This window comes from Micromys minutus, assembly GCF_963924665.1.
Source record: "Micromys minutus genome assembly, chromosome: 3".
Lineage (NCBI taxonomy): Eukaryota > Metazoa > Chordata > Mammalia > Rodentia > Muridae > Micromys > Micromys minutus.
Window position 1 is genome coordinate 28,626,156 of NC_137972.1, and position 9,901 is coordinate 28,636,056.

Genomic DNA, 9,901 nt, shown 5'->3' on the forward strand with positions numbered 1-9,901 from the left:
GATGTGGGCTCCACACATTTTTCAGGTAGGGAAAAGTATCACAAAGTGTTGTGGCATGTGTCAAGTGAAATGCTGTTTATGAAGTGTCGTGAAGCACCCCAGCCATGCGGCATACTACGTTTTTTGCACAAAGCCATCTAAGGTGGCCGAGTTATCCTGGGAAACTGCCCTCCCCTCCAGGGGGTCCTTAGTTTATGTTGAAGTCAATATTGTGGTAGTGGAGCTGAAGCATGAGTTAGACCAAGGCCCAGCCTGTGGTGTGGCTCCCACTCTGCCCAGTGTCCTCTGTAACTGACAAGGCAGGTCACATAAGAGGAGGGGACAAGCCCTTCAGAACTTGGGACTAGCCAATGAAGTTCCATGAATAAGAGCACAGCTGCTCTTTTTAACCAGGACATCGGCAGCGATTACATTGTATTAGTCTTTCTAGCAGGATTTTCCCAGCACACGTTTGCTCATGTGCTTCTCACCGTAGACTTAAGGACTAGAGATGGACATGTTGACTTCACTTTTGAAAATCTCAAGGAAGTGATGCTCAGAGCAGTAATTTAAAACTTAAACAATTCTTTGGAAATTCCATACATGTATGTGAATGAAGGATTTTGATCTTATCAATTTCCTACTACCTCCTATCAACTCCCTCTGGGATCTATGAACACACCTCACTCCTTTAAAAATTATTGTAATTCATTAATAACCTCATTGGGTCCAGTTACTGCTGACTGTATGTGACTGGGGTGAATGGGTGTGGCGTGGGTTTCTCTAACAGGGCATGGGTAATCTACCAGCAGCCACAACCCTAAGACAAGGTGGCTTTCCCATCCTCACCAACCATCACCCACCAATAGTTCCCCACCTGGGGGTGGGTGGGGTTCTGAAGCCCCTCCCCCATCCATGCTGAATTGCTGATGCTTAGCCTCAGGCAGGTCTTTACAGGCAGGCACAGCTATCCTCACCTTCTAGCTACATGTGTGAGCATGAATGCCCCCTACAGCTGAGCACTCACACTCAACAATTCTTGAACAAGTTTTTTTTTGTTTATTTTTTTTGTTTTTTTTTTTACCTTTGTTAGGGTTTCTATTTCTGTGATAAAGACCATGACTAAAAGCAACTTGGGGAGGAAAGGGTTTATTTCCTTTTATATTTTCAGGTAAGCATAATAGTCCAATTTGGGAAGATGGAGCAGAAACTTAAGCAGAGCAGGGCCCCAGTGCAGTACTGCTTACTGGTATGCTCAGCCTGCTTTCTTACAGCATCCAGGACAACCTGTCTAGAGGTGGCACCACCCACAGTGGACTGGGCCCTTCTGCAATGACCACTAATTAAGAAGTACACCACAGGCTTGTCCACAGCTTAATCTGGTGGGGGGGCATTTTTTTCTTCTTCTTTTCTTCTTTTTTTTTTTTTGTAAAGATTTATTTATTTTATGTATGAGTACAATGTAGCTGTCTTCAGACACACCAGAAGAGGGCATTAGATCTCATTACAAATGGTTGTGAGCCACCATGTGGTTGCTGGGAATTGAACTCAGGACCTCTGGAAGAGCAGTCAGTGTTCTTAACCACTGAGCCATCCCTCCAGCCCCCCCCCACTTTTGGGGTATTTTCTTAATTGAGGGGTCCTCTTCCCAAATGACTCTGTGTCAAGTTAACTTAAAACCATCCAACACACTGCCAAAAAGAGATTTCTGAGTCAGCCTGGGGAGCAGCACAAACCCGAGAGTAAACACAAGTGTTGAAGAGCTAGTTCGACAACATGGCCAACATGGCCATGCAGCAAAAGAACATCAGGAAGTTTCAGCTTTATGGCTTATGATCTCCCCAGTTAGAGGATCAACCCAGTTGACTGGGTTTTCAGAATCAGGCATCAAATTCACCTCCTTGACAACAGGCCTCAGATCCAATCAGAAAATAGTTGCTCACCCACCATGCCACGCTTTCATGAGTGGTCACAACTTGCAGAACACAGGGTCCTATAGACTGTAAGACTATTGATGTCTCTCTTAACAAGCAGCTTGCATTACATCTTCCAGCACTGTGAAAGGATCCTGCAGGGGGAATTTTCTAACAGCTGACACTGATCTCTCCATGTCCTGTAATAAAAGTAGATAATGATGTTTTTTAGTAATAGATCTTACCATTTAGTTATAGAGAACAACCAAGAGCAATGGCAATAGACTATGTTTTTTGGGTGCTTTGGAACCTCACACCAGGCACTGAAAATTTCATTAACTAACCAATGTCTTCTGGGAGCAGCATTGTCCTCCTATCCAGAATGTCTCTGAACACACACACACACACACACACACACACACACACACACACACACACAGACATCATGAGCAAGAACAACATTTAATTGGGGTTGGTTCAGCTGGGCAAACTCCAAACTCTGCATCTCCATGTCTGATTTCAAGGCGGTTTTAGATCTCCAACTCCTTTTTCATCTTTTTTGACAGCAACAAACTTCTTTCTCCTGGGCTGGTTCCACTCCCTGTTAGCAGCTTTCCTCAGCAGATATACCTTGGCTCTCACATCTTGAACATCTTGGTGTCTCCAAGGCAATCTCAATGTTACAGCTTCTTGTTCCAGGGTATGGGATCCACACACAATCTTCTGGGCTCCTCTAATGGGCTTGCATCACTTCTCTGGCTCTGCCCTCTGTAGATCTCTAGGCTCTGGTTGATTCTACCCCACTGCTGCTGCTGTTCTTGGTGATCATCCCATGGTACTGACTTCTCCAGTACACTGGGGTCTCCCACTACAACTAGGCTTCACTAATAATAGCCTCTCATAGGCTATCTTCATGGTGCCAAGCCTCAACTTCTTTACGTGACCCCTTCAGTCCTGAGCCGTCAACTGCAACTGAAGCTGCACCTTCACCAATGGCCTTCCCTGGCCTCTCACAGTGCTGAGCCTCCGCTGCTCTTCATGACCTCTTCATATCTCCAAAACAGTACCACCTGGGTGACTCTTACACATTACCAAGTGCAGGTGCAGCATAAGGCACTACCTTGGCTCTCTCTGGAACACAGTGTCTTGGGGAAATGCTCTCAGAAAACACTTCCCAGAAGATTTCACCTCAGTGATACTGGTCTCTTTTTAATCACCATTAATTTTTTAGCTCCAACTAACCAGCATCAATTGTTCCAGTAGTTCCTACTATTCTGGACTTTATAGCTAGAGCCACATGGACAAAGCTGCTGAGTCCTGCTATTTGCTGGGGCTGGAACATAGCCTTCCTTTTATTACCAGCTTTCTGTTTTCCAACTTCCTCCCTGTCTAAGCTTGGCTGTCCTAGAACTTGCTCAGTGGATGGACCTGCATTTCCCTACCTCCTGGGATTAAAGGTGTGTACCATCATGCCTGGGCCTAAACTTGCTGGGTGGGATCTTGCCCCAAAGTCCTACTCCCTTAGTCTGTTAAGTCCTAGAACGTAGGATTCAGCTCCATTGTACTTCCTAGTGGCCCTTTAATACTTGAATCATGTATTTTGTATTTTTCCTTTTCATTAAAACACTCTTCAGAAGAGTGAACTTTAGTAACCACACAACAGAATTTAAACCAGGTCGTTTTGAGATTTCCTTTTTCAGAGCAATTCTCTTCACCTTAGCTTCAGGCATACTCTTCAGACAATGGCAGAAAGGAGGCACATTTTCCACCAAAATACCACAGAAACAGTCTCTATGACACATACTGAAATTCTCCACTGAAACCTCTTGTACCAGGTCTGCACAGTTCAAATCAGTCTCTGACAAATCTTCCATATCCCTACCAGGATTGCCCATTAAGCCCCATATAAAGGATTTCCCTGTTTTCCAAATCCAAAGTCTCCAAATTCACGTTCTTCCAAATAAAAGTATGGTCAGGCCTATCACAGCAATACCCTACTCTTGGTACCAACTTTCATATTAGTTAGGGTTTTACTGCTATGAGCACACACTATGACCAAGGCATCTCTTATAAGGACAACATTTATTTGGGGCTGGCTTATAGGTTCAGAGTTTCAGTCCCTTGTCATCAAGGTAGGAGAACGACAACATCTGGGCAGGCATGGTGCAGGAGGAACTGAGAGTTATTTTTTTTTTTTTCTTTTCTTTTTCTTTTTGGATAGTCTCTGTATTTACATTTTGGATGTTATCCCCTTGCCCCAATCCCCTCCCCCTCCCATTGCCTCCATGAAGGTGCTCCCTCTCCCACCCACTCTCTCCCACCTCAGCACCTTGGCGTTCCCCTACCAAGAGTGGGGTATTGCTTAAACCTCTAAGAGGAGAGCACAGGTATGTGTCTCACTAAATAAAGAATGTCACTGTGGAAAGTAGCCCATAGGAGTCCTTGAGTTGAAAGTGACAAAATGAAATGGAAAGTTCATAGGAGAGGCTCCACAGTGACCCAAGGAGTGACAGGCAGATGTCCCCTGGGAATGTGTCCTTTAAGGGGTAGAGAAAAAAATTAAATAAAGAGGAACTGAACTCAAAAGATCCAGGAGATTCCACCAAGACTACAAAATATGCATAAAGGGAGCCCTGGGAGGACAGCAGGTGAAGGACAGGAAGGACAGTTGAACACCGCCTAGAAACGTCTCAAGTTTGACGAAGGATATTTGTCCATATTAAAGAAATGCAACAAACTCCAAGTATCATAACTGCAGAAGACCATCCTCCCCCCCACATGAACCGTGTACACACACACACACACACACACACACACACACACACACACACACACACACACGGGCAGCAGTAGGAAGTGGCTGATCCTGTATTCACACAGCCTGGCTAACAGCTGCTGTCTTATCAGGTGGGGCGGAGACTGTGAGATGACATATCTAAGCTGTAGAAAGGAAAAAAAAGCCCCAACCAAACATTTCCTATTCAGAAAACTTGCACTTCAAAAAGGAGGCGAGAGGCACGTGAGATAACTACACTTCGACTTGATGTCCCAGGGCGGGGTGGGTACCTAAGGGAGAAGGTTCTTTCTCTGAGAAGGGGAGGGGGAAGGGGAGAGGGATTTGTGAGGGTGGGGCTGAGAAGATAGGAGGGAGGGGGCTGCTATCAGGATGCAAAGCTAATAAATAAATAAATGAATGAATAAAAAACTGATCGCTAATATTTTAAAAAACAAAGTAAAAAATAAATAAAAATGGAGGTAGGGTCAGGGCAGCCCGGGATAAGCAGAAGTGCTGGGACTCATCAGAAAAAAGGAGTCTTTAGGATGGAATGAAAGGCCTGTAGGTGGCAGTCTAACTTCCCAGGGAGATAACACCTTGGGTACCAGGGTAGCCTGGCTGTTGCTTGTGTCACCCTCTGTCTCTCCTGTCCCCTGGCTTGGGTCTCTGGGTGCTTGCACGCACTGCTCTCTCTGTGTCCCTTCTGACTGTGTGCTCACAGAACACCAGTTTCTAGATAGCGGAAGCTTGCCCCTCGGCCAAGGCTGCGCTGTGGCTTCTGGGTGATAACCTCTAGATCAAGCACTCCTGGCCCATTTGGAGGGCAACCTAAGACAGTGAGCTTGCAAGACTCTGGACACATGTGAATTAGGTACTGTGCACGGAAGGCTGCTTGTCATAGAAGATGAGGGTAGTTTCTCACAGCCTCACAAAAGAAACATGAAAAAAAAAAGATAAAGGACATACAAAATACACAAACACACATGTATACAAACATATGAAAACACAATACATAAATGCAGACATACAAAGCATAAACACATTGACGTATAAACAAACATACAGACATATATGAATATACAAACACGGAAGAATGTAAATAAAAAGGCTCATGTTTTGTGTTTCCCTTGTTTTTCTCATTTAAAAGAACTTGGAAAGCAGTAACTATAGAAGTAGGTCAATAGGCATGCAAAAAAAAAAAAAAAAAATACAGACATGGTGTCCACAACAACAAAGACATGTCCAAAAGGAGATGGAAACAGTGAGGCAGCATTGAAGCAAAGTTCTATGTAGTATTAAAATTAAGTTGGCATTAGTCTGAACTACATTCTTACACTACAATGTTGGTTATAGGCGCTGGGGAGATGGCTCAGTGGTTTAGGGCACTGAATGCTCTTCCAGAAGACCTGACTTGTGTTCAATTCCCAGCAATCACACAGCAGCTCACAACTGAATGCGACTCTAGTTCCAGGGGATTCATCACACTCACACAGATCTACATGCAGGAAAATCACCAATGAACATAAATAAATCTGTTAGAATGTTGATTATAATTCACACACAGCTGTTAAGGAAACATTTAGGAAACAAAAGAGTTAAAGTGGTTCATGGGAAAGCATTTATTTAATATACAAGAAGCTTTATGCACCCATAGAGGAAATCATGACATAACTGAGTGGACTCCAGCTGTTTCTTTCCTCCCCCCTCCCCACTTCTGGGCAAGCTGGCAAGGAAGCCTGCATTCTCCTGGTGATGGAGCGGGGAAGGCTGGAGGTCAAGTTGCAGGCAGGAAGCCTTGCTTACCTGACCACTTCTTTTCCAGCTCTTCTAAGCCACTTTTGGCTGCTGGAAAAGTCCACTGTGTGTCCTGACTTTGCATTTTGTCTCTGAGGGAGTGTGAAGCCGTCTGTCTCAGCATCTGAGCCAGGATTTTGATGAGCTTCCTTCTTCCACCTGGGCTGGCTGTAGCAGCTCCAGGCCACTTTGTTGACAAATGTCTCGCAAGGGAAGATTGCTTACCCTTCACTTGGTCTGGTACACAAATGGTGCCAAGGACTGTGATACATTATATTGTAATATCATGCAAGAACGGCCATCTGTGGAAAAACTATACAGGTATTCAAAAGCAGCAGGAAGCTGAACAGAACAAGAAAGTTCAAGTAACTGACGGCAGCCCTAAAGAGAACAGAGGGCCAGCCCTGCAGGCAGTTTCCTGAACTAAGTGCTTCTGCCCACCAGAGCAACTGATTCCAAGGCCTGGCTCTAGTGATGGCCTTTGAAAATCTGTGCAAAGTACTCATCAGTGACAGCCTGAACCCCTGCTTCCAGAAGATCCTGCAAGATGGAGGGCTGCAGGTGGTGGAGAAGCAGAACAAGAGCAAGGAGAAGCTGCTAGCTGAACTCCAGGACTTTGAAGGCCTTCCATCCAGTCAGCTACTAAGGTCACTGCTGATGTCACCAACGTGCTGTAGAGAGGCTCCAGGTGGTGGGCAGGGCTGGTACAGGTGTGGACAATGTGGATCTGGAGGCTGCCATGAGGAAGGGCATCCTAGTCATGAACACCCCCCAATGGAAACAGCTTCAGTGCTTCAGAACCCACCTGTGGAACGATCATGTGCCTGGCCAGGCAGATTTCCCCAGGCCATGGCTTCGATGAAAGATGGTAAATGGGACCAGAAGAAGTTCATGGGGACAGAACTCAATGGGAAGACACTGGGAATTCTTGGTCTAGGCAGAATAGGAAGAGACGTGGCCACCCAAATGCAGTCCTTTGGAATGAAGACTGTAGGCTATGACCCCGTCATTTCTCCAGAAGTTGCTGCCTCCTTTGGTGTTCAACAGCTGCCACTAGCAGAGATCTGGGCTCTCTGGGATTTTATCACTGGCTATACCCCACTCCTGTGCTCCACCACAGGCTCGCTCAATGACAACACCTTTGCTCAGTGCAAGAAAGGTGTGTGAGTGGTGATCTGTGCTCGAGAGGAGGCATTGTGGATGAAGGTGCCCTGCTCCATGCCTTGTGGTCTGGTCAGTGTGCTGGTGCTGCACTGGATGTGTTTACAGAAGAGCCACCATGGATGGGCCTTAGTGGATCACAAAAACATCATCAGCTGTCCCCACCTGGGCGCCAGCACTAAGGAGGTCCAGAGCTGCTGTGGGGAGGAAATCACAGTCCAGGTTGTGGACATAGTGAAGGGGAAATCTCTCACAGGGGTTGTAAATGCTTAGGCCCTTACCAGTGCCTTCTCTCCACACACCAAGTCTTGGATTGGTCTGGCAGAAGCATTGGGCACGCTAATGTGCGGCTGGGCTGGCTCCCCTAAAGGGACCATCGAGGTGGTTACACAAGGAACATCTCTGAAGAATGCTGGGACCTGCCTGAGCCCTGCAGTCATTGTCGGCCTTCTGAGAGAAGCAACAAAGCAGGCAGATGGGAATTTGGTGAGTGCTAAGCTACTGGTGAAAGAGGCTGGCTTCAATGTGTGGTCCCAGGGGAGCAGGGCAGTGGGGAATACCTCCTGACTGTGACCCTGGCAGGTGGCCCCTACCAAGCTGTGGGCTTGATCCAGGGCACCACACCAATGTTGCAGGTACTCAACAGAGCTGTCTTCAGACCAGAAGTGCCACCACACAGGGGCTAAGCCCCTGCTCATGTTCCGGGCTCAGCCCTCCAGTCCTGTGATGCTGCCTACTATGATCAGCCTGCTGGCAGAGGCAGGTGCACAGCTGCTGTCCTACCAAACCTCCAAGGCATCTGATGGAGAGACCAGCACATCATGGGCCTCTCCTCCCTGCTGCCCAGCCTGGAAGCATGGAAACAGCATGTGTCTGAGGCTTTCCAATTCTGGTTCTGATCCTGGGGTTCAGTGGTCCCAGTTCTTCAGGCTCTTCTCAAGAAACCTGCTCACTATGACCTGTAGGGAGAGGAGATCACAGAACGAGAGAGAGAGAGAGAGAGAGAGAGAGAGAGAGAGAGAGAGAGAGAGAGAGAGAGGAATGAAAATGAATGGAACAGCACAGCTGGAAGCCCTGACACGCTAGCAATGACATTAAAACCAAGTAATCTCAAGGAAGCAAATAAAAAACAGATTTGCAGAGTGGATTCAAAATAGGACTCAACTATGTGGTATATATGAGAAATTCTCTTCAAATATGATGTAACCCCAAAGGGAAAAATGCTATGCTACACAGTATTTACCAAAAGAAAGCAGGGGTGGTTCCATGGCTAAGAGATGGAGTCTATTTCAGAAAAATAGAGTGTCTGGGACGGGGAGGGACAGGTTACGTAATGAAGACAGAGTTGTCTGAAGTAAAACCTGATAGAATCAGAAGGGGAAGTGCTCACACCCACAGTCAATGGCCACTCCCCACTCCCACCCTCAGCCCGCCACAGGAGACAGGGTCTCTCTGTATAGCCTGGCTGTCCTGGAACTCACTCTGTAGACCTCGGGGATCTGCCTGCTGGTGTGAAAGACTTGCACTGCCATCGCCTCTTGGCTCAATGCTCCCCCCTTAACCGTCAGTGCAGCGAGTAGGCAAAGAACCACCTTGTAAAGGAATAAGGCCATCATCAATCAGGCTATTGCACTGAGCACCATTACAGAAAATTCTACACCTGCAGAACACAGGCCTCACGACTACGTACTTAGACCATAACCCAAGCCTCACCAAATTGAGAAGAGTTAAACTCATATGTCCTGTTTTCTGTTAGATCAGAATCAAACCAGAACTCCGTTCAGAAAAGCAGTGGGGGTGGGGGGGGGAAGATCCCGAACACGACGAAACCCACACACATATTTGGGAAAATCTGAGGGTTAAAGAGGACTCTCAAAGGGGTTCAGGTCAACATTGGACAAAGTGAAAAGACAGCATTTTAGAATTTGTGGGGACAGCTACCACACCACAGCAGTGATGAGAAATCCACACGTTTCCATGCGTAGGCCAGAAAAGGGGAGTCAGACAGCGGGAACCAAAGCTTCTGGCTGGGAACTTTGGCAACCTCTGAAAGCAAGCTGAGTCAAGGAAAGGAAGAATGAAGGGCAAGCAGCAGGAATCACAACCAGTAAAGAACAATTTGTGAAAGAAGCTGGGTTTTCACTGGGTGGTGGTGGTGGAGGGGCTCGCCTTTGATCCCAGCACTTGGGAGGCAGAGGCAGGTGGATCTCTGTGAGTTTGAGGCCAGCCTGGTCTACTAAGTGAATCTCAGGACAGTCAGGGCTACAGAGAAACCTTG

General features: G+C 46.8%; 1 pseudogene across 1 annotated transcript; it reads left to right on the plus strand.

Annotated features, from left to right (window-relative positions):
- The first annotated feature begins 6,936 nt into the window (after nt 1-6,936).
- On the plus strand, nt 6,937-8,522 carry LOC308419241 (D-3-phosphoglycerate dehydrogenase-like; annotated as a pseudogene). The gene has a single exon. The product of its transcript is annotated as a D-3-phosphoglycerate dehydrogenase-like (transcript).
- Nucleotides 8,523-9,901: the final 1,379 nt, after the last annotated feature.